The sequence below is a fragment of the Talpa occidentalis genome, unplaced genomic scaffold (genome assembly GCF_014898055.3).
Source record: "Talpa occidentalis isolate TD23 unplaced genomic scaffold, MPIMG_talOcc4v2.1 talOcc4.5, whole genome shotgun sequence".
Taxonomy (NCBI): domain Eukaryota; kingdom Metazoa; phylum Chordata; class Mammalia; order Eulipotyphla; family Talpidae; genus Talpa; species Talpa occidentalis.
This window is the reverse complement of record NW_023604861.1, coordinates 76,243,742-76,270,270: the sequence shown is the minus strand read 5'-3', so window position 1 is coordinate 76,270,270 and position 26,529 is coordinate 76,243,742. Positions and strand designations below refer to the sequence as shown.

The 26,529-nt window shown below is 36.7% G+C and overlaps 1 protein-coding gene across 10 annotated transcripts in view; it reads left to right on the top strand.

Moving 5' to 3' along the window:
* WDPCP (WD repeat containing planar cell polarity effector) overlaps positions 1-26,529 on the top strand; it is a 301,344-nt gene that overhangs the window by 79,941 nt on the left and 194,874 nt on the right. The gene's annotated exons all lie outside the window — the stretch shown is intronic.

Genomic DNA, 26,529 nt, shown 5'->3' with positions numbered 1-26,529 from the left:
TAACATTAGACAGTTTGACACAGGTCATCAGGCTCCCACATTAATCAGTATAGTTGTGTTCACATACTATAAACACTAATAAAAATATTTTCATACAGTATCTTTTATTTGGATTTGTCTGAATGTTGTATTAGAGGTTCACTGACATAGATCTAATATTTTTGAATGATGATAAAACTATAGACAAATGGCTGTTGGCATACCACTTTAGTAAGCCTTTGTGAGTACTATGCTATAGAAATCAACCAGCAGCTACAGTTGGACCTAACATAACAAGATATTTGGTGTTACTTTTAGGATGCTCTATCATGTGGGTTTAATATGATAGTCACCTGTAGCTATTTAAATATAAATTGGGGCCTCCTCTGGTGGCGCAGCGGTTGGGCGCTGGGCTGCAAAGCTGCCCGCAGCCTCTACAGTGCCGGTTCAATCCCCGGCCGCTCATGAGGGTCCTACATGGTGCGACAGCCCTCTCCTGCTGCGTCCGCTGCTCTCCTAAGCAGTGTATTTTGTCAGTCTGCCTGTTCTGTTCCCTACTCTGGCTCTGGTGAATTCTCTCACCCTCCTGCGCTTCTGACTGTACCCAGTGCTTGTATAAATAAATAATCTTTAATATATATATATATAATGAAGCTAATTAAAATAAACTAAAATTAAAAATTCAGTTTCTCAGGTGCATTATCCCCATGTTAAGTGCTCAGTAGCCACACGTTATCAGAGGGGCATTATAGATGCAGAAAATTCCTATCTCAGAAATTTCTATTGTACATACTACTGGGGCCTAGACAAGGTGAGCTAAATTTCGAATGGATTTCTATTCAGAACATAATCAGGAAATAATAGTATCCTATGATCACAAAATAATGAACACATGCCTCAGCTTTGCTCGTAGGCTTTAAAGTACTTCTTGCCTAGAAAAGTTTTAACTGGTGTGATAAAAAGAATCACTAGTAATATTCTACTCATACATGTAGTTATATCACTGCTAATAATAATTAAAATTATTTTATGGATTTGAAGATCCTGTGTCAATTTAAATTCTTATCTCTGTACACTGTGATTTAATTTAGGTCTAACTAGTCTAAAGTTTAGGCCCATGACTCTATCCATAAATCCACAAGATTAAATCTAATAATTACAAACACATCTTTATCTACTATTTAAACACAGTTTGTCATTTTAATGGACTCGAGCTCTTCCTCATTCTTTGTTTAAACTAGTTTATCTTTACCCATGAAGATAACTGTTTAGTTACCTCCTCAACTGGCATAAATTATTAGTTTGCAGAGACTATTCACAAGGCTGAATTAGTATTTTGAGACCCATAATACTTCTTAATTTCATTTTAGGATACCATTAAAAAAGATGGGATTATTTAAAAAAAATCACAATTTGATTCCATAAAAAGCTTTAATCAGACTTTAAAGCTTGAATACAAAATATGCCCCAGAAAGTTTTTTGCTTAGTACAGCTCAAATTATACTTCTCAATGCCATTACTCACCTTAAAAGCAGGATCAAAATTATTTGACTGGAGGGCAAGCCTACCACCTATAGTAAGAGGTGTGTCTATGGTCTCCACCCATACGATTGCACAGGGTAAGTTGGAACTTGTCATGCATCTTAAAGTATGCAGTGGAGCATCCCAGTTGGCAATCCTTTATAAATAAACTTTATTGCATTTAAATTTAATAAGCAAGTTTATGTGTATGAATGGGGGCAGTATGGAGAAAGGAATGTCTCATTTGAATTCACCCAACTCAGAAAAGAAATTTTCGTGATAGATTATATACATAATTTTTCTAATTTATTGCAACTTAACAATATTGGTTTCAGAAGCTGCAGTGAGTCTACTTTTAAGGTTTCTAAAGGAACTTATTTTTCTTTATGTTCTGTCATATTTTGTGCTTTATTTCTATGATTGATAAGTTACTCCTAAAATAGGCCTATTACAATTTGCACATTCTTAATGGAATATATTTGAACAACATAACTTGACCTCTCCCCGCTGTCAGGCCCAGCTCAGTCCCCACATTGTTGGGGCTTTTGAGAGATCCCATAGCAGTATGTATCCACTTCCTCAATTTCAAGCAAGACTGTTAGTTAGGTCTTCAAAAAGAGAGAGACAGAGAGACAGAGAGAGAGAGAGAGAGAGAGAGAGAGAGAGAGAGAGTGTTTCCTGATTATCTCTAATATCACAGGTACATTTTTAGAAGGATCCCTTTAAACCTTTCACAGTTGCATAATAAGTAAATCACATCTATATGCATCCTTTGGTTCCCCTTTTGTGCGTTCATCCAGTATGGTGGCTCCAAAGGTAAATATGTTTAAGTTTCCATTTACGATTTTTCCCAACATTTTTAGCCCTAAAAATGACAGCAGTTGACTAAAACATCACTCTTTTAGGAAAGGAGTGAAAACAAGTTCCCTAGCATTTTGTTCCTAGCATAGTTGACTGTCAGACTTTGACTGTGGCCACTCCATAAGTAATGTAAGCATTTTTTTTTTTTAGATATTGAAGATTATGGAATTTATCATTGTGTCTTCCATTTAAGGCATCCTTATTTCTTCAAAATGTTCAATTGTTTAGGAATGAGTGAGGAAACTGCAACAACATGAAGGATTTTAGAATGTAGTGTGAGCTTGGATTATTCCCGCTATTGAATAATGGTTTTCTAGGTTATCACTATTACCAAAGCTTAGTTTATATTGTTCATTTAGTGGCCTATGAATTGTATCATTTAAAAAATTCCTTCCGCTTGTAAATTCAGAATAGTTTATAAAATCAAGGTTTACCTATACATATGTTCTGGATGAAAATTATCTTTTGAAGTTGGTTTTTCAGATTATGCCTATTTCCAGTTTGAGATGCATTAAAAGAGTGAAATATAACTTAAGAGTGTTAATTTTACAAGCTGTTAAATACATATTTTTTTCTAGTTTCCTAAAATCAATTTTTTTGTGCTTTAAAGCACACTCTTTCTTGCAGATTATTGCATAATTTTTATAAACAATATCACTAAGCATAGATTTAAATTCATACATGTTGGTTATATTAAATTATTTGAATCAAGTATGTACATTTAACTACAAAAGTATATAGTTAACTGTCCCCGATTTCTTTCTATAACAATTCCACAAGTACAATTTTAAAATGCCAAGCAAAGATTGTTTCCTTTCCTTGCTTAAGTCCTATAATGAATTATATGGCAGGTTAGGTAAAAAGATAAATTATTTTCCAAGCCTATCACAGATAAATTGTGACCATATGTAACTCATTTTATCACAGCTTTTTCAGTTGTAGAATGAATAATATCATTACCTGATCTTTCCTTTCATCAAGTTATGTGAAAACAAATTTGATTTCCTCATAAAATTATAATTGCCAAATCATAATTATAAGTCATAACTTTTAGTAATAGCATATTATATTTTCAAACCCATCACTTGGTATTTATTGACTATCAAAATTGTGAGACACACTAGGAATGTATAAGGTATGGGCTGAGTTCCCAGCATCACCTAGTCAAGGAAATAGGCACATGAAATCTCCAGGACATTGATGAGTGCCAAGTTATAGGACATGCATCAGAAAGATAATAGTTTAGAGAAAACATAAAGATCAAGATAATCTGAAGTGTTGTAAAAAATTATAGGGAATTTATAACTTTTACTTAACCTAAAAGGACATGTAAAACCTGGCTAAGCTGACTGGAAAGGTATTCCAGAAGGAGAGCTTTAGATCAAGGTACTGAAGTGAGATATAGGGTATCTAAATTGTAGTGAGGAGGTGTACCCCTTGGGAACAGGGAATTCTCCTTTAAAAACCAAGGGATAAGTTTGAAACGCAACTTTGAGCTTCATTGTCAGGACTTTAAATCTTTTACTAAGATACAATTTAGTGAATTAATGTAACTTTCATAAAAACTTTTATATCAGGGGAGCACCATTACTAAAAGAAGACTTATAGAAGGATAGCCTGGCAGTGGGATGCAGGATAAATCATGAAAATCAGAAGCAATTTGTATAAAGAACAAATGAGATAGGTAATGATTTTTGGAAAACACCAAACCAGAGAGTTCTTGGACTCGAAGAAGTTACGTATAATTCAAAGTAGAAGTGTGGTGGCTAGGTTGAAAAATTGTGTTTAAGTGAGAACCCATATCTGGAATGGTGAAATCTCCCCCACCTCCTTTCTCACAGCTACGACTAGGCCTCTATGCAGCGTATTTAGAGACTCCCCCAGAGCAAAGCCTATAGATACTGATAGGTGGTAGTTACTCTTGAAAGGTAGTTGTGGCATCTGAGAGGAGAAATCATATATTGTCCAAAAATTAGCAATAATGGAAGAAAAAATTTCACTTAATTAAAAAAAATAAGGGCCTCCCTGGCGGCGAAGGGGTTAAGACACAACCTATGAAGCTATCCACAGTCTCTGCAGCACGAGTTCGATCCCCCAGCTGGCCAGGGAGCAATCCACATGGCGCAGCAGACCTGTCCTGACTTGCCCGCTGCTCCTCTCAACAGTATACTTTGGCCAATCTGCCTGTTCTGTTTCCTACTCTGTCTCTGGTGAATCCTCTCACCCCCCCACACCTCTGGCCTGTGCCCCAGCTCTTGTATGCATAAAATAAAATTAAAAAAAAAATTAAGAAAGGTGGTTGTGCCAACCAAATCCTTACAGTGAAACCCAAGTTAACAAACCTGCTAATATATATCAAGCTTCCAATCAAATTTTTAGAGACTCCCTTTTATAAAAATTAGTTTTATGGCTTACCTTATTTAATTATTTTAAATTTATCATTTTTTAATTGAGGTGACATTGATTTAAACACTGTATATGATTTCGAGGTAGGGACTTCCTTTTAAATATAACCAGAGAGACAGAGATCATGGTACTTTTTTTTTTTTTAAAGATTTATTTATTTATTTATACACGCATTGGGTACAGTCAGAAGCGTGGGAGGGTGAGAGAACACCTGAGCCAGAGCAGGGAGCAGAATAGGCAGACTGAGGAAGTACACTGCTGAGGGGAGCAGCGGCAAGAGAGATCTGCGCGCCATGTGGGACCTTCTCCTGAGGCCAGGAAATCAAAGTGGAGCTGCAGAGGCTGCGGGCAGCTTTGCAGCACAGCTCTCAACCACTGTGCCACCGGGGAGGCCCAAGATCAGGGTACTTTTGAGGACATTCTACATCTGTAAATCTGAGGACTCTGAGTTTGAAGCTAAACAGAAAAGAAAAAAGTAGGCGACAGTGTAATAAACAGAACTAAATTCAGAAAGTTAAAATTAATCCCACAGAGAAATGAGATATTGCATCCTTGAAACAAGAATAGGATACTATTTTTTAAAAAAAGGAATAGTAGAGGGGAAGGAAAGAGGTCCTGTGAGTGAAAAATATGACAATTTAAATAGAAAAATTAATAGAAGATTTATCCTCTCCCCTGCTTCATTCTCTCCTTCCCTCTCCCCTCATGAGTGTCTAGGATCTATGGTCTGCTTTCAAGGGTCAGTCTTATAGTTTGTCTTTGATCCTTTTAGTTTCTCTAGATTTCACATATGAGTAAAGCCATCCGATACTTATCTTTCTCTTTCTGGCTCACCTTGCTTAGAATAATCCCTTCCAGTTCCATCCATGTTGCCACAAATGGCATGAATTTTGGTGGTGGGAAAACTATGGTGACCACACCTGAGGAGAGAAATCCTATATTGTGAAAAAATAAACAAGAATGTTTAAAAATGAAAAGAAAAATTAATAGAGGATTTAAAAGATAAAGTTGAAATATTCCTGTAATGTAGAATATAGTGACAAAATGACAAAACAGTAAGCAATAGACAATAGACAGTAAGAAAATTAGAGTATTAGTCCAGAAGGTCCAGTATCTAACTAATAATAGAATACAAAAAGGTAGAAACAAAACAATAACAGAAGAAATTTCCCAAACTGAAGAATGTTTGTATTACTTGAAAGGATGCAATGATTGAAAAAAGACCAATACCAAGGGATATTTTATGAATTTTAAAAAACCAAAGATAAAGATTCAGAAATTTTTCAGAGTGAAAAAGAAAAACACGATATATAAAATTAAAAAAAAAAAAAAAAAAAAAAAAAAAGAAAAACACGATATATAAAAGGAATGGGAATCAGACTCATATCAAACTTGTCAACAACAAGGATTTAGAAGGCAGCAGAATAAGGCCTTCAAAATTCTGAAGGGAAGTGATATTTTGCCTAAATTTCTAAATTGTCACTCAACCAAGGACATACTCGACTTAGTACTTCTAAAAAATAAAATTACCTGCATGAGCTTTTCTCAGGAAGATGTTTCAAGATTTATTGCTGTAAATCAACAAACCAAGAAAGACTGTTCTTAGCATCCAAAGGATCTCACACAGAAAAGTGAAGGGAAATATTAGAATGACAACTGTGCCATAGGCCTAGAGAGCAAGTGGACCAAATTGAGGCAAGGGTAGAAGGTTCTACTTGAGATGTTGGAGAAAGGGAAGAAAAGGAACTGGTAGATCATTTATCTGATCCAATATAGGAGAATTAATAATAAATAAGATAGCAAAAGATATAGAAGAACTAGATTCTTAACTCATAATACAAAACCAATACATAATGATTAAATCAAGGAAATAATATATATGTAAGATATTACTGGTTGGGGCCTCCCCAGTGGCGCAGCGGTAGAGCGCTGGGTTGCGAAGCTGCCCGCGGCCTCTGCGGTGCCGGTTCAAATCCCCGGCTGCTCCCCGGCCACCGGAGGAGGGTCCCACATGGCTCGCAGACCTCTCCTGCCGCCCGCTGCTCCCCTCAGCAGTGTACTTCGGTCCTTCTGCCTGCTCTGCCCCTCGCTCTGGCTCTGGTGAATTCTCTCGCCCTCCCGCGCTTCTGACTGTACCCAGTGCATGTATAAACAAACAAAAAAAAACAAACAAGCAAACAAATAAATAAAAAGAAAAACATGCCTCTATTAAAAAAAAAATCTTAAAAAAAAAAAAAAGATACTACTGGTTGTTTGCCCAAATATCCATTTTTCTGAAGTGGTTAGATTTGGGATATATTTGGGGTTTTGAGTCCTTTTTTTTTTGCTGATGGGTTTGCTGATGTTAAAAGTGTTCGGTACAGAAGAAATTTCTGAGCAGTTGTAAGAATGGAGTTGCCATCTGCTGAGAGGGAAAGATTGAGTAAAGACAATTTTTTTAAGATTTATTTATTCAAGGATACAAGAAGCGGGGTACAGGCCAGATGTGCAGGAGGGTGAGAGGATTCACCAGAGGCAGAGCAGGGAACAGAACAGACAGACTGACCGAAATACACTGCTGAGGGGAGCAGCGGGCAAGACAGGAGAAGTTTGCTGCGCCATGTGGGTATCTTGCCGGCCAGCAGGGACAGATTCACAGCGTTGCACTCAATTACCTGTGCCACCAGGGGAGGCTCTGAGTAGAGACATTTTTAAGGAAAGTACCAGGTGTTCAGTTTGGGACATGCTGTGTTTGAAATGCTATTCTAGTAGGAAAGTCAATAGACAGTTGATTACAGGAGTTTGTAGTTGAGAGAAACATCTGGATTGGAAATATAAACTTGGGGAAAAGTTACACAGATGGCATTAAAGCCAAATTCACCAACACAATGAGTACAGAGAGAAATAGAAGAGGCCAAAGAGCTGAGCCTGGGATCCTTGTTCATTAGAAGATTGGAGAGAGGAAAAAGGGAGAGATGGAGAAAAGAGAATAAGGAGAATAGAAGTAGAGGTAGAGCATGGCATCCTATAAACTAGGTTTTTAAAAAAATAATTCAAGTGTTACTGGTAGATGAGATACCAGTTACAATATTGCTAATACCGTCCATTTTTTTTTATTAAATAATAAATTTTATTTTTATATTCCCCCATACAACTGCACATGCCCCAATGGAGTAGCACTGAGATCATTGGTAATCTGGATAAGAACATTTTCAGTAGATGGTGTGAGCAGAAGCCTGACTGAAATGTATTTGAAACAATATGGGAGGAGAGAATTAGGAATTTATAACATAAGGAAGGGTTTATGTTGTAAGAGAAAATGGAGAAATCAGGCAGGAGTTTGAGGGACAGATAGGGTCTTTTGTTTTTATTATTAAGGTAACATTGGTTTACAAAATTGTATATAATCCAAAAATTTAGGATTCCACCTCTTCAGATGTATGTTACCACACCCACCACCAAGGTTCCCATAACCCTCCACCATAGTCCATTTTCCCCCCTCCCCCCATGCACTAGCCTCAGTTCTACAGTTGGATTTTCAGGGTTTTTAATAGTTCAGTTTTGTGTGACTCTTTTGTTTCTCCATATTTCACATATGAATGAAACTTTATGGTGTTTGTCTTTCTACTTCTGGCTAATTTCATTTACAGTAATCCCCTCCAGTTCCATCCATGTTATCACAAATGACAAGAGTTCTTTTATTTATAACAGCTGAGTAATATTCATTGTGTATATATATATTCATTTTGTGTGTGTGTGTATCTCACATCTTCTTAATTCACTCATCTGCCCTTGGGCACTTAGGTTGCTTCCATAACCTGGCTGTTGTAAACTGTGCTGCAGTGAACATGGATGAGCACATATCTCTTTGAATTAGTGTTTTTGCATTCTTTGGGTAGATACCTAGGTGAGGAATTGCTGGCGCATATAGTAGATCTATTTTTAATATTTTGAGAAACTTCCATAGTATTTTCTGTAGGGGCTGGACCAGTCTAATTTCCCACCAACAGTCTAATGAGGGTTCCTTTTTTGCCACATCCTCACCAAGACTTGTTGTGTGTGGACTTTTTGATATGGGTCATTCAGGTGTGAGATGGTTTCTCATTGTGATTTTTATTTGCGTTTCCCTGACAAACAATGATGAACATTTTTTCTTTATTAATTTTTAAAAATTTTTTTACATCATTGTTCATTTTTAAACAATATTTGCTTCCCCCCACCCCCTCAGGTGTAGTCCCCATAGAGTTTCCTTCACCAATGCACCCGAGCGCCATCACCTCAGTCCCCTGTGCTCCTCCCTCTCTCTCTCCCTCTGATCCCTCTCCCACCTCCTCCCCTGCAGTTTGTCTCTGATTTATAATTGTCTGTTTTTGCTTTGTTGTGTTTTATGCTGTTATTATTTTTTTTACACTGATGTCTTATTTGGTTCCCCTATATTCCTGCTATGAATGAAATGATCCAATATTTTTCTTTTTCCTTCTGGCTTATTTCACTGAGCATAATTCCTTCTAGCTCCATCCATTTTGCTGCAAATGGCATGAGTTTATCTTTTTTGATTGCTGAATAATATTCCCTTGTCTATATATGCCACAATGATGAACATTTTTTCATGTGTTTATTGGACTTCTGTATTTCTTTGGAGCATAGCATCTATTTCTATTGGTATATTAATGGGAGTGAGCCAATGCAGGTGGGGAAAAAATGATGCAAGGAAAGAATTAATTGCTAGAGTAATATTAAAGGCTGCTTAATAAAGGGGGTGATAGAAAATAGGTACCTGGCTACTGGTATCATAGAGCTGTCTTATCATGGGCAGCTTAACTTCAGATTTCTTGTTATATGAGAAACAAACCCCCATTATATTAAGTAATGATTCTCTTTTAAAGTTTCTGATAAATGCTCTTGAATGCAATTCTGACAGCATATTATTTAGAAATGTGGTAGAACCTGATGAAACTGCTAAGAGTTAAAAATGGTTACATTTGAGAATGGGATGAGAGCCTATAGTGGGAATAAGGCCATAAACTGCTATTTTAATTCAAACTATATTTTGACATTTTAACAATTTATATATGTATTTCTTTAAACTTAAGAAAATTTTTTAACATGCCCAGAGTGTTGATTTGGGTCTCCTGAGAAGCAGATGTCAGGTATTAGCAACACAAGAAATTTAAGGGAGAGATGTGAAAGATAAAGGGGAAAGAGTAAGAGTATTTGAGAACAATCTTTTGATTGTGATAGTGGTCTGGATTTTGTGCAAGGAGAAGGAAAGGAAGAGGATTGGACATAAAGAACCCCACACTGCAGCACAGTTCTGAGAAAGTTTCAGCCAAACCATGGGGAGTCCCCAAGCCAAATTTGTTCATTAGAGGAGTCCCCTGTTGACTAATAGCCCACCTTGCTCAGTCACAGGCTAATAGCGATCTTGGGAACGTGTGGCTTTTTCAGTCATCATTCCAATCTCAGTTCCTCATGAAGAACTTTGAGAGCTACACATCCATGGCTAGCACATCAACCAAGATTTATATTAAAAATAAGAACACGTATCTTTGTTCATACATAGTTAACTCTGTACCTCAGTCATCTTAATGCTCAGTTAGCCAGTTTAATCTGATGCTCTAATAATTGCCCTTGCATTTGCAAAAATCCATTCCTTTCCAGATCTTTGTCTTGACTATCTCAATCCAAACTTTGATGACCTATGATAATTCACTGAAATATTATTTGCTCTTGAGAATATCATAAGATATGAATCCAGTATTGGAACATGGTATGAAACAAAGAACTATTTATAATAACATCTTTGTATCATCAGTCAACATGTTCTTTTCATAAATGGTTCTTTCTTATTGCTTTCATTTAAAAACATATTTAAACTCATAATTCCCTGCTTCTACCCTTTGGATTCGTGTCCAATAATATTTTGGAAGCTTCAATGTATTTATGACAAAGAAAGTCACTCTGGTTGTGAAATACTCTCATATATTCAGTTATAGTTAATAGTAAATATCTGTAAAGTTAAATGAGTTCAAAATCTGAATGATTTCTTGTTTTTTTTCTTTTTATGCATATTTTACAAAGTAGAAACACATGATAAACATTTATTTTTTATTTATACAAGAACTGGGGTACAGGCCAAAGGCATGAGAGGAGGAGAGTATTCAACAGAGACAGAGCAAGCGGGGAGCAGAACAGGCAGATGACTGAAAACACTGCTGAGAGGAGGAGCGGTTGAGATAGGAGAGGTCTGCTGCACCATGTGGGTATCTCCCTGGCTGGCTGGGAATCGCACCCGCTCTGCAGAGACTGCATACAGCTTCACAGCACTGTGCTCAACTCACTGTGCCACCGGGGAAGCCCTATGTTTTTTTTCAAAGGGAGAGTAAAGTTTTACTTCATAGCTAGATAACAAAAAGTATACTGAATACTTGCACTGAATTTTTATGCAGTAACTTAAAACATGACTTCATTGTTTTTGTTGAGTCTCATCAGCTCTTGTAGATTTTTGTGATCGGTCCTTTATCATTAGTGTTGTGTGCAAAAATTTTCTCCCAGTCGGTAGGGTTTCTCTTTGTTTTGGTTATTGTCTCTTTTGCTGTGCAGAAGCTCTTTAATTTGATGTAGTCCCAGCTGTTTATCTTTGCCTTCCCTATCACTGCTTTGGGTGATGTGTCTGTAAAGATGTCTTTGAGGTGCATGTCAGGTAATGTTTTGCCGATATTTTCTTCTATATATTTTATGGTTTCAGGTCTTATGTCTAGTTCTTTAATCCATTTTGAGTTGGTTTTTGTGCATGGTGTGAGGTAATAGTCAAGCTTCATTCTTTTGCATGTAGCGACCCAGTTTTCCCAGCACCATTTATTGAACAAACTTTCTTTGCTCCAGTGCATATTCTTTGCTCCTTTGTCAAATATTAGTTGACCATAAATCTGTGGGTTTATTTCTGGATTTTCTCTTTAATTCCATTGGTCTGTGTGTCTGTTCTTGTTCCAGTGCCATGCAGTTTTGATGATTATTGCTTTCCAGTCAAAAAATGGGCAGAAGAGCTAAAAAGAAACTTCTCTGAAGAAGAAATGCAAATGGCCAACAGGCATATGAAAAAATGTTCAACATCCCTTGTAATCAGGGAAATGCAAATCAAAACTACAATGAGATACCATCTTACACCACTGAGAATGGCACATATTTAAAAAACTAGCAACAACAAATGTTGGCGAGGTTGTGGAGAAAAAGGAACTCTCCTGCACTGTTGGTGGGAGTGCAAACTGGTCCAACCACTATGGAGAGCTGTGTGGAGATTTCTGGACCTACTAAACATAAAGCTTCCATATGATCCAGCAATTCCACTGCTAGGTATTTACCCAAAGGACACAGAAACAGCAATTCCAAAGGGCACCTGCACCCCTATGTTTATAGCAGCACTATTTACAATAGCTAAGCTTTGGAAACAACCCAAATGCCCAAAAATTGATGACTGGATCAAGAAGATGTGGTACATATACACAATGGAATATGACTCAGCAATCAAAAAAGATAAACACATGCAGTTTGCAGCAACATGGATGGAGCTAGAAGGGATCATGCTCAGCGAAGTAAGCCAGAAAGAAAAAGAAAAATACCGGATGGTCTCACTCATAGCAGGAATTTAGAAAACCTAAATAAGAGACCATGAAAAAGACTAATCAATACAAAGTAAAAATCAAAATCAACAAGCAACTATAAACCAGAGACACACCGGAGGGCGGGGGTGGCGGGGAAAGGAAGGACTAGAGTCAAAATAAGGGGGGAGATGCAATTGTATGGGGAATATAACCAAAATGAAAATGCATACATTGTGCAAAGATGAAAAAAAGATGTAAGAATTATATGAAATAAAATATTTAAATTAAATTTAAAAAAACATGACTTCAGATTTAGAACTTTGTATCAGATACACAAATTGAAATATGCTAGGTAAAAATGAACATTAAAAACTAAGCATCTGATGTTGTGTGTGAAGACTCAGCAACTTTACATTCATGTTATTTGAGACTATTATATTGTATAGATGATGGTGTATTTTAGGAAATACACCAAGAGCTTTTTGCCAGATTGTAATTTATATACTCTAAAAAAATAGTTAAATTATTAGGTTAGGATGTATTAAACAAGTGACTATGAAATGAGAAACAGTTATGACTATGTTTCTCATAAAATATTGTTGTAAATTAAATATTGTCAGTGACTTTCCACAGTGAAGTACCTATAATTTGGTAGTCTCCTTGGTCTACTAATAATGCTGTGTGCCCAGCATGTAAATCTCCCTGCATCCATTCTTCTGCCTTAATAGATGAATAATCCTTACTCCTGTCCAAGTCCAAGCCCTCCACCACACCGACAGTTCTCAAACTATTCATAAAAGACCTGTAGATTGCTATGAATTCACAGGAATCCTGCAGAATATGTAAAATTTTTAAGAGAGACAGACTTCTGTCAGATACTGCAAAGGGGCGTTGCTCCAGGTAGTTCAGTTTCAACATTAGATTGCACTACATTTCTTCCAAGGATGTCATAACTGTGTGAAGCTGACATTTCAGAGCTCGCTGTGATAAAAAGCAAGTACCACACAACAATGAACATAGAACTAGAATGAGGGTGAGGGTGTCCATTATAATTCCAAGGTTAGAGAAGTTGTGTAGTGTCCAGTTTCTTTTGTGGACCCATTCTCTCTTTTTTTTAATTAAAGGTTTATTTATTTATTTATTTATTTATTTATTTATTAATAATAAATTTTATTTTTATATTCCCCATACAATTGCAGCCCCCCCATTCTGACCCCAATCCCTCCCCTCCCACCCCCGCCCCCTAAAAGTGTCTCTGGTTCGTAGTTTTTTGTTGATTTTGATTTTCACTTTCTTATAGTTATTCATTTTCCTGGTCCCTTATTTAAGTTTTCTAGATTCCTGCTATGAGTGAGACCATCCGGTATTTTTCTTTTTCTTTTTGGCTTATTTCGCTGAGCATGATCCCTTCCAGTGCTATCCATGTTGCTGCAAATTGCATGTGTTTATCTTTTTTGAATGCTGAGTAATATTCCATGGTATATATGTACCACATCTTCTTGATCCAGTCATCTATTTTTGGGCATTTGGGTTGTTTCCAAAGCTTAGCTATTGTAAACAGTGCTGCTATAAACATAGGGGTGCAGGTGTTCTTTGGAATTGATGTTTCTGTGTCCTTTGGGTAAATACCTAGGAGTGGAATTGCTGGATCCTGTGGAAGCTCTATGTTTAGTAGGTCCAGAAATCTCCACACAGCTCTCCACAGTGGTTGGACCAGTTTGCACTCCCACCAACAGTGCAGAAGAGTTCCTTTTTCTCCACACCCTCGCCAACATTTGTTGTTGCTAGTTTTTTTAATATGTGCCATTCTCACTGGTGTAAGATGGTATCTCATGGTAGTTTTGATTTGCATTTCCCTGATTACAAGTGATGTTGAACATTTTTTCATATGCCTGTTGGCCATTTGCATTTCCTCTTCAGAGAAGTTTCTTTTTAGCTCTTCTGACCATTTTTTGACTGGATTCTTTAAGCAATATACAGATTCAATGCTATTCCAATCAAAATTTCAATGTCATTCTTCAAAGAAATAGAACAATTATTGATGAAATTCATATGGAATCACAAAAAACCCCAAATAGCCAAAGCTCTCCTGAAAAAAAAAGAAGGGAATGGAGGCATCACACTCCCAGACTTCAAACTCTAATACAAAGCCATAATCATCAAAACTGCATGGTATTGGAACAAGAACAGACATACAGACCAATGGAATCAAATAGAAAATCCAGAAATAAACCCACAGATTTATGGTCAACTAATCTTTGACAAAGGAGCAAAGACTATGCATTGGAGCAAAGAAAGTTTGTTCAATAAATGGTGCTGGGAAAACTGGGTCGCTACATGCAAAAGAATGAAGCTTGACCACTACCTCACACCATACACAAAAATCAACTCAAAATGGATTAAAGAACTAGACATAAGACCTGAAACCATAAAATATATAGAAGGAAATATAGGCGAAACACTATGTGATTTGCACATCAAAGACATCTTTACAGACACATCACCCAAAGCAGCGATAGTGAAGGCGAAGATAAACAGCTGGGACTACATCAAATTAAAGAGCTTCTGCACAGCAAAAGAGACAATAACAAAAACAAAGAGAAACCCCACCAACTGGGAGAACATTTGTGCACCCAACACTAATGATAAAGGACTGATCACAAAAATCTGCAAAGAGCTGATGAGACTCAACAACAACAAAGAAAAGGTTTATTTATTTATGCATACAAGAGCTGAGGCACAGGCCAGAGATGCCAGGGGTGAGAGGATCCACCAGAGTGGGGAACAGAACAGGCAGGTTGACTGAAATACACTGCTGAGGGGAGCAGCAGGAGAGAGAGGAGAGGTCTGCCTTGCCATGTCGGTTTCTCCCTGGCGGGCCAGGGATCAAACACGTGCTGCAGAGGCTGTGGATTGCTTCATGCGGTGCTTAACTCCTTGCGCCACTAGAGAGGCCTGACCCATTCTCTTAGTAATTTTGGTTACATGAGAATGAAAAAAAGACCTTTTATTTCGATCTCAGCATACTATGTTTTGAATAGTTACAAAGTTAATGCAATATAAATACTTAAATTGTTTTTATATTTATTTAGCAGTACTGGTATTTCTTTCCATAAACATTACTGAGACTTCAAAGATTTCATGAATTGAGAAAGTTTGGGAACTTCTGGCCTAGTCTTTGGATCCCATTCCCTCTGGCTTTTTCAGGCTCCTCAGTCGTCACTTTTCTTATATGCAGCATAGTGGTAGCAAGAGCTCAAACTGCTTCATTCTTCTCAGTATTAAATCTTGGCTTTACTAGCTGTGTGACTTTGGGAAAGTTACTTCACCTATCTGTGTCAGAATTTATTTATATATAAAGATTAAATACCTAATTCACACACTTACTACAAGAAGGAAGTTGATATATGTAAAATACTTAGACTAGTTTCTGGCACAGATAAATGCTTTTGAAATAAATTTAACCTTTCTATCAACTGGATCTTTCGAATTTTTAATGAAAAAGTTTTTATTGTGGTAAAAAGTATGTGATGTAACATTTTTCATCTAAACTTTTTTTAGTGTATAGCTCAATAGTGTTAATCATATTGATATTGTTGTGAAACAGAGCTCTAGAACTTTTTTATCTTGGATAACTGAAATTCTTTTTTTTTTTTTTTTTTTTTTTTTAAGATTTATTTATTTTTTTATTTATTTTTTTTTTTTTTTTTTTATACAAGCACTGTGTACAGTCAGAAGCATGGGAGGGTGAGAGAATTCACCAGAGCCAGAGCGGGGAGCAGAGCAGGCAGAGGGACCGAAGTACACTGCTGAGGGGAGCAGTGGGCTGCAGGAGAGGTCTGCGCGCCATGTGGGACCCTCCTCTGGTGGCCGGGGAGCAGCTAGGACTCGAACCAGCACTGCAGAGGCTGCGGGCAGTTTCGCAACCCAGCGCTCAACCGCTGCGCCACCGGGGAGGCCCGGATAACTGAAATTCTGTACCCACTAAACAGTTCTCACCTCCTAGCAACCACCATTCTGTCCTCTGCTTTGATGTGTTTGATTTTTGATTATTTTAAATACTACATATCAATGGAATCATGCAGGATTTTTCTTTATGACTGACTGACTTTATTTACCACAAGTTCTCAGGGTTCATCCATGTTGCAGCATGAGATAGGATTTCCTTTCTTTTTAAGACCTAGTATTATTCTATCAACCATTCATTAATCTGCTGATGAATATTTGGACTATTTCTACCTCTTGGCTATTGTAAATGTTGCTGCTATGAACATGGATGTGCAAACATCTCTTCAAGACCCTCCCTTCAGTACTTTTGGATATATACCTACAAGTGGTATCATTCAATGATATGGTAGTTTTATTTTTAATTTTTTAAGGAAACTTCATACATTTTCCGTAATGGTTATACCATTTTACAGTCCCATCAATAGTGCACAAGAGTTTGATTTTCTCTACATCTTCACAAACAGTTGTTACTTTCTGTTTTATGTTTTCATAGTAGCTCTTCTAATAGGTATGAAGTGATAATTTCATTGTGGTTTTATATGCATTTCTCTAATGATTAATGATATTGAGTATTTTTTTTCATATGCCTGTTGGTCATTTGTATATAATCTTTGGGGAAATGTCTATTGAAATATTTGGTCTGTTTTAACTTTTAAAATGAATTTATTTAATGATCTTTTTCCTATATACTTACATTTTTTGACAGTATAGGATTTCTCTCCTCAGGTGTGGTCACCATAGTTCTCCTACCACCAAAGCACCAATAGTTTTCTATCATAATCCATTATGCTCTGAACCCCTCTGTTTTTACCCCTCTATCCTCACCCTCCCCTTCTGGATGCCTCAGATCTGTGGTCAGTTTTCCAGGCTTGTCTTGTAGATATATGACTTTCAGACAGGTGACTTTCAAGGCTTTCAGATATATGACTTTCAAATATTTTCTCCCGTTCTATTGGCTGCTTTTCGTTCTGTTGATTTGTGTCTATTGATGCCCCAAAATTTTAAAGTTTTAGGACATCCCATTTGTCAATTTTTGTTTTTGGTGTCACATCCAATAAATCACTGTCAAATCCAGTGTCACAAAACTTCATCCCTTGTTTTCTTTGAGGAGTTTTATAGTTTTGGACTATAAAACTTTATAGTTTTTCCAAAGTTTTACTATGAAGTACTTTACTATAAAGTTTTATGATAAAGTAAAATATAGGTTTTTAATCCATTTTAAATTAATTTTTGTGTATGGTATAAGATAAGGAACAACTTTATTTCTTGCATGTGGATATTGGATATATATTGGATATTCAGTTTTCCCAACACCTTTTTTTTTTTTTTAAGAAACTCATTTTCCCATTGAGTGGTCTTGTTACCCTTGTCAAAGATTATTTGACCATATATGTGAAGGTTTTTTTTCCTGGTCTCCCTTTTTTGTTCCACTAGTCTACTGGTCTGTCTTTATGGTAGTACCACACTGTTTTGCTTGCTGTGCCTTTGTAATATATTTGAAATTAGGATGTACAGGTTTTCTAAGTGTAAATTCCTTTATTCCAGCTACCAGCCGGGTCCCTTGAGATTCCCCATCAACTTTTAAATAATCTCAACTTTTTTCCATTTTGAACAAACACAACCTTATTCATCTTGATTCCTTTTCAGGAACCACCATATCTTTTGCTTCATAATCAAATATGTCAAAGGAATTATATCTATTTGGAGTCTCTACCTCCTTATTTTTCACTTGATAATCAACCAACTTCAGTCATGCTTTTCTTTTGACTATTACACTGAAACACTTTCCACTAAAGTTGTAAAAATTAAAAAAAAATTATTAAATACACAGGAAGATTTACCACTACTCACCTCTCCCTTGCTTTTGAGGTACCTTTTTCTATTATTTCCCATGACATTCATTCTTTTAACCTCCTTAGCATTCTTCTGATTTCTTTTCATACCCATGCTTCTCTCCCCTGCCCTTGAATGTTGAAATTCCTCACAAGACCCAAGTCTAAGTCCTCTCCTCTCCACTGTGAATTGCTAGGTCACCAAATATATATCCATCGTTTCAGTGGCTTCTCTCTGGAGCTCAGAGCTCTTTCTTATGCTGCAAATCAATCAATCCAACTGCCTACTTGATATCTCCCCTCTGGTGCCTCAAAAATACTTCAAACATAGTATCTTTAAAATGGAATTCAGAGCTCCCTGCTGTTTCCTCTTCTACCATTTCAATCTCAGTTAGCAGGCTTGACTTCCACCCACTGATGGGAACCAGAAATCCAGAAGTCACCTGTTTATTCTTGAAACTGTCCTCTTCTTTACTCTCCCACCCTATATCTAACTAATCTCTGACTTTGTTGATTTTATCTCCTTAACACCTCTTATATCCTTCATAGCCTCTTCATTCCTTCACTCATAACTTTAGTCATAACCACCTCATTTCATCTCTCTTCTAGACAACTTCACCACTTACTAACTTCTGTTTCCATTTTGGTCCCCCCTAGTCTATCCTCCACACTGTAACCCAAATGATTTTTAAAAGTAAATCCATCACATCCTTGTTTAAAGCCCTTCTACAAGTCTGAAGAATAGATAGGAAACTGGCAAACATGATTAATTAGGACAGAATAGGGGAGTACAGGCAGGAGGGATACAGGGATAGAAAAAAGACATTCAGTCATATACTGTCGTATAATTTGTTTTCTTTTGGAACTACATGAATGTATTATATGTTACAAAAACTAAATAGAACTCAAAAAATTACAACATCCCACTAATATTAATAGAAATATAGAATTGGTCTATATTTACCTACATTTTAAACTTCATCCCTTACTACATACTGTCTTTCAATCTCAGTGCCCCAGCCACACCCAGCTTCTGTCATCTTAGGCTCCATGTCCTTCGCTTGCTTCAGGATCTTTGTACAAATTGTTCCTGTGGTCTGAGCTCTGCCTAAAATGTCCTTTGCTCCCCCTTTCACTGAGATAACTCATTCTTATCCTAGGATCTCAGACCATATGTTCCGTTCCTCAGGGAATGCTTTCCTGATGAGCTCTGTTAGCATTGTGTACTTCTTGGCACCCATTACTCTTCCAGTTTTATAGTTTTTGGGTGATGTTTATTACTATGTACCTCATCAATTGATTGGAAATTTCAGCAGGGCAGGGGATTTGCTGGTTCTGTTGAAGAACAAAGTCATAGATTATTTGGGAGAAGTTTCAAAACTCACTGCTCCATATTTTGTGGTATATTTTCATTTTTAAAGATATTTGTGTTTTTTTATTTTACATGCAACAAAAACCAATAGTAACAATACCAATACTCATCCTGAGAATTCACACAAGATAATACATTTTGTTAGTAAATTGGAAGCTATCCAATTGCATATTTAGGGTTAAGTGTTTAACTCAGGAGGTGCTACTGTTCAAGAGTGGACACACAGTTTCCAACCTTTCTTTTTTGGGATATCTTCAAAGATAAGTATTTCATGGATTATGCTTTGGGAAATGCTGTTTTACATTTATGCTGTATTAGCATGTACTACAGGAAAACAGAAGTGGAAGGGTCCAAGCCAGCTGTTAAATATGATGAATTTAGAATCTGTTAGGTAGAGGTGAGCAATTAAAAATGGTAATCTCCACCAAAGGAGCTGAAAATGATTTTGTGGTGATCTCTATCCCCACTTTTAATGTTTTTGAATTTAATAAAGGTAAAATCTGATCACTCTAAAATAGCACACAGTACAAACAGATATACAATAAAAAGTAAAAATACACACCTTACCAAAGCTTATTCCCCTCTTATTCCAGTCAGCAGCTTCCTAGCATCTACATGCATTGGTGGGTGTATGTATACATTTGTGCAGACACATTTTTAAATAAATGATATCACTCTAGACATTGTTCTGTAACTTGCTTCATATAACAATGTATAATTTACCTGTCTGATCTACATTTACCTCCTCATTTTTTAATAGGTGCATAGATAGGTTTTAATAGGTAATCCATATTTTAGATGTGCCATATTTACAATTGTTAGTGATAATCATTTTAGTAAATAAAGAAATTGGAATGGATAAACAATCTAATAAGTTAATATGAAAAGATTGTCAGTTTTTTTTAAGAAGTGAAATTGTAGAGAGAGGGATTCAATTCAGTTTCCTATTTGATCTTTTAGCAAGGAGTCACTCTTATAGTTCATTTTCAGTATGATTCAAATTGTGACTTTTTAGAAACACATTTTGTATCATAAAAGCATATCTTTAAAGCCATAAAACAAAGAATATATTTGTGGTCAGATATTTTAAGAGCTGCTTCTTTATTTTTGAAAAGTTTTATTAAAAAATAGCAAATAGGGCCTCCCCAGTGGTGCAGCAGGTTGAGTGCAGCGCTGTGGAGCTGACTGCAACCTCTGCAGCGTGGGTTCAATTCCTAGCCAGCCAGGGAGATACCCACATGGTGCAGCAGACCTCTCCTGTCTCTCCCGCTGCTCCCCTCAGCAGTGTTTTCCATACATCTGCTTGTTCTGCTCCCCGCTCTGTCTCTGGTGAATTCTCTCACCCTCCCACACCTCTGGCCTGTACCCCAGTTCTTGTATAAATAAATCTTTTTTAAAAAAGAAATTATTTAAAAAAATAGCAAATAACAGAAAAAATAAAACTCATCCATAATTTCAATTTTAAAGAAGTCTGAAAAGTTAGATGTTAAAGCTCATACCTTCAGCTTCCAACTTCATCTCTTTGAGGTACCTACTATCAATACTTTGGGGCATAGTCTTTCTGACATCTTTTTGTTTTTACATAGGCAATTTCTATATGCTTTTGTGTGTGTGTGTGTATATATATATATATATATATATATATATATAACTTTTTTTTCCTAATGGGATGATGCTATTTATGTAGGTCTGAAACTTAAAAAAATTACCTTTCCACTTCAACAATGTATCATGGACTCGGGAACAAAATTTTTGATTAAACTTATCTATCTTTTATGTTATCTCCATTTGTGTTCTTGTACTAACAACATTCACAATAACCAAACTCAGAAGCAACTGATTTATTGACTGGCATGTCAATTTATTAATTTATGTACGAGAGCTATCTGGCATCATAGGCTTTGCTTATTTGCTTGGGGCATTCCCACCTGATGGATGAATTACCCAAGAGACTAAATTATAGATAAGAAGGCTGATTGGTGAGCTGAGAACTAGAACAAAAGCAAGGAGGTGTTCTTACAGGATATTTTTATCAAGCTGCCATAGCTCTATGATTTGCCCGGGGTTTTTTTCTGTCTTGACAACCAGCATTAGTCATCAGAGTCATAGCCTTGAACATGGTTAGAGATTTATGGAAGAGGCTTCTTCCAGGTTTCTGATCTGAACTCTGCACTGCCCACCACTATGTACAATATATTCCGGTCCTCATTCATTACCCTTTATGTAAGAAAAGTGTTGATCAGAATTTGAGGCGCCCCTTAATGTGCTTGATGGACACATGGAAAACATCTTCACCTCCATAGTAACTCATTTTTAAGTACTCTTTTTAGGTGAGCCTCTGTGGTTAACATAGAATTTGTGACAACCACAGTGTCTCCAGACAAATGTATCTTGTCAAAATGACCTCAATTGAGAACCACTGGTTTAGAGGGAGACTAGTTTAGAGTGAAGGAGTTACAAAGGAAAACCAGATGGGATATTGCATGGAAGTCAACTGAGAAGTGAGAGTAAGGGTTATTAGTTACTCAGCAACGGGGAGAACAGGATTTGTCCCAAGACTTGGTCTCTACTTTCTCATTAATTATAAAATTTGGTTAATTGTTTTACCCTCCTGGTTATGAATTAGTCTGAGGATTGACCTTGTTCCTATTTTAACTTGCATACTTACTATGTATCATAGTTACACTGGCGTTTTCAATGTATTATAGATACAGTGTAATAGAAATCTTCTGTAATACTGAAAGTTTTTGTACAAAAGTCATGTCTTATCTGGTATGTCTTCCTGTTCACTTCTTACCATTTTTTCCCCTCTAGATCTTTTTTTTTTTTTTTTAAGGTTTACTTATGCATACAAGAGCTGGGGTACAGGCCAGAGATGTGGGGTGGGGGGTGAGAGGATTCACCAAAAAGAGTGGGGACCAGAACAGGCAGATCGACTGAAGTACACTGCTGAAGGGAGCACAGGCGAGTCAGGAGAGGTCTGCTGTGCCATGTGGGTTGTTCCCTGGCCAGCCAGGGATTGAACTCGTGCTGTAGAGGCTGCAGATTGCTTCATAGTGCAGTGCTTAACACCTTGCACCACCAGGGAGGCCCCCCTAGATCTTTAAAACTACTGACAGATACTAGATTTACCTTTGTAACTTGTTCTGTGAGTTTGACCATGATTATACATATTTTCCAGAAGTAATCACTTAATTTTTGTGACATCTATAAAAGACCTGAATTTTTTTTAATTTTTTTAAATTTTTTTACATCATCGTTCATTTTTAAACAATATTTGGTTCCCCCCACCCCCTCTGGTATAGTCCCCATGGAATTTCCTTCCCCAATGTATCCATGCACCATCACCTCAGTCCCCTGTTCTCCTCCCTCCCTCTAATCCCTCTCCCTCCACTTCCCCTGCAGTATGTCTCTGATTTATAACTCTGTTTTTGCTTTGTTGTGTTTCGTGCTGTTATTTTTTTACACTGATGTCTTATTTGGTTCCCCCATATTCCTGCTATAAGTGAAACCATCCATTATTTTTCTTTTTCCTTCTGGCTTATCTCACTGAGCATAATTCCTTCTAGCTCCATCCACGTTGCTGCAAATGGCATGAGTTTATCTTTTTTGATTGCTAAATAAAATTCCACTGTGTATATATACCACATCTTCTTGATCCAGTCATCTATTTTTGGGCATTTGGGTTGTTTCCAGGTTTTGCCTATTGTAAATTGCTTCAATAAACATAGGTGTACAGGTGTTCTTTTAAATCAATGTTTTTGTGTCCTTTGGGTAGATCCCTGGGAGTGGACTTGCTGGGTCATATGGTAGCACCATTTTTAGTAGATTGAGGAACCTCCAGACAGCTTTCTATAGTGGTTGGACCAGTTTGCATTCCCACCAGCAATATAGGACAGTTCCTTTTTCACCACTTCCTTGCCAACATTTGTTGTTGCTAGTTTTTTTAATATGTGCCATTCTTACTGGTGTAAGGTGGTATCTCAGTGTGGTTTTGATTTGCATTTCCCTGATGATAAGGGATGTTGAACATTTTTTCATATGCCAGTTGGCCATTTGCATTTCCCCTTTGGAGAAACATCTTTTAAGTTCCTTTTTACATTTTAAGTTCCTTTTACATGGTGTCAGGTAATGGAAAAGACCTGAATTTAAACTTTACTTCAAGGATTAAAATATAGCATCACTCATTTTATAATGAGAGTGAGAAAATGAGATTTCGTAAATAGAAATAGAAGGCAAATTTGGGCCTCCCTCGTGGTGCAAGGGGTTAAGCACCACACTGTGAAGCAATCCGAAGCCTCAGCAGCACACATTTGATCCCCGGCCGTGGTGAAGCAGACCTCTCCTGTCTCGCCTGCTGCTCCCCTCAGCAGTGTGTTTCAATCAGTCTGCCTGTTCTGTTCCCCACTCTGTCTCTGGTGGATCCTCTCACCCCCCATATCTCTGGCCTCTACCCCAACTCTTGTGTGCATGAATAAATAAATCTTAAAAAAAAAAAAAACGAAATAGAAGGCAGATTTCCAGCATGCATCTGTTTTCCATATATTGAATCACAGCATACATATTTTTAGAAAACCCCATTGTTAATACCTCACAATTCAAGAAAAATACCTGTTTATTTCTTGTCCTTTTGTTTCTTATCCATAAGACAATTTTCTATAGTGGGTCAATTAATAGTTGTTTTTTTTTTTAACCTTCGTTTCTCCACTTAAATGGATTAGTCAGGCATGGTTTCCCTCCATACTCAATAGATGTTTGCTGAATGAAGGAATAAATTACAGAAAACATGTTATCTTTCTTCCAACAGGTTATCTACTGAAGTGATCAGTGACTCTACAATTCATTATAGAGTTACACAATGTAAAGTAAATGAAAATGTAAAATTGCTTGACTGTGTATAGTTCTCAGAATTTTTCAAGAATTTATCACATGGATTGGATTTGGGGGCAGGTTGAGGATGATACTGGGTGCCATCATGATGCAAATTCATTAGGCCTATGTAGAAGTGGCTCTATAATACCTTAGGTAATTGCTTAAGCCCTAGAATTCACTGTAAGGGTCCTAATATTTTGTTGCTATCTGGATTGTTAGTGTTTAGCATCAGCTGTCAATCATAAGGGATCAGTCTTGGCTTCCTGTCCATGACTTAACTCTCAAATCATGTATTCAACCTATCACCTATTGTTGATTTCTTAGTGCTGACCTTGAATGTCTTTACTTTTCCCTTCTCTCCAGATATGATGATAATAAGATCAATTTGGGGGAAGTTTCTTAATGATAATATTGAATTCGGGGGACATTTCTTAATGATAATATTACATTCGATGGATTTGTTTGTGATACTGTTGTAAAAGAATTCATTCACAGTTTAATTCTGCACTAGTTTTTCTTTAATACTTGAGACCAAATGTAATGTACTTTTCTTTATGGGTACAAAATACATCATCTAGGAAGCAGTCTTGTATCCTAACCAAAACCTCCTCTTTTTTTTTAATATTTTATTTTATATAATTATTACATCATTTTTCATTTTTGCACAATGTATGCATTTTCATTTTGGTTATATTCCCCATACAACTGCACCCCCACCCTTATTTTGATGCTAGTCCTTCTCCCCACCTCTCCCCCCCTATAGCGTGTCTCTGGTTTATAGTTGCTTGTTGATTTTGATTTTTACTTTGTGTTAATTAGTCTTTTTCCTGGTCCCTTATTTAGGTTTTCTAAATTCCTGCTATGAGCGAGACCATCCAGGATTTTTCTTTTTATTTCTGACTTATTTTGCTGAGCATGATCCCTTCCAGCTCCTCTATGTTGCTGCAAACTGCATGTGTTTATCTTTTTTGATTGCTGAGTAATATTCCATTGTGGATATGTACCACATCTTCTTGATCCAGTCATCAATTTTTGGGCATTTGGGTTGTTTCCATCTGAAAAACCTCCTCTTTATGAGATGAGATCTTCGACTGTATTCAACATAAACCTGACCAATATGTGTTTTCCCTATTCAACATTGTATCCCCATTTATGTGCTTGGTATATGGAAGGCACTCACATATTTTGTCTTGCTGAATGAAAGAAACTAAGATTATTGTTATTTATGCTTTGTTTTGATTAATGATATATAGTCTGTTGTTAATTTTCTGTTTCTTCTCCCAGTGCCATTTAACTCCCAATTAAGTATTCAATCTAAGTACTATAGACTCCACAGTTAAGAGAAACCAATTTGATGAGCCATCTGAGGATAGTAAGAATTATTTCCCAGTTTCTTAAAGAGAAAGCACACCTCTCTGATATGAGCTAATTGAAGAAAATGAGGAGTAAATGATAAAGGCAATGGAAAGAAACAGGGTCAGAGCATAAATAATGAGATTATTCCTGGCTGAGAAAGTGTTAGAGAAAAGGAAAAGTTTCAGTTCTTGTTTTGCCTTAGTTGTTTCTGTGCAAAGAACATGAAAATTGGAACAGCATTGGGGAATCCCACGGGCCTTCTCATTGATTTGTCCCTGGATTTCTTCTCAAGCTCAGATCTGCTTTGGAGGTGCCTCCTTTTACTTCTCTAACTGCTATTTCATTTTCTGAGCTGTCAGAATTCTCCCAGTTCCTTGCAATAGAATAGGGAAATATCTTAGTACCCGCTCTCTTTCTTGTCCTACCAAATCTTACCTGCGCCTTTCATTGTTGGAGGGCTTAAGAACTAACCTTTCAGAGACTCATGCAGAAGCACTTTCCTGTCCGGACTGGAACATTCTTTTCCTGAGTTTCAGACTGTTTTTTCCTAATTCTAGTTATGTTCATTACCATATCCAGCAGTTATCTTTGGCACCAGAACTTGGAAACTTTATGCTTCCCCACGGGCTGTTTTATAAAAATGAATTAATTAGCTTAATTTATTTATACCTTCTTATTCCAAAATCTGGTGTCAGGGATAACTCTAGGCCACAAGACATTTAGATAAAATGATGGACATACA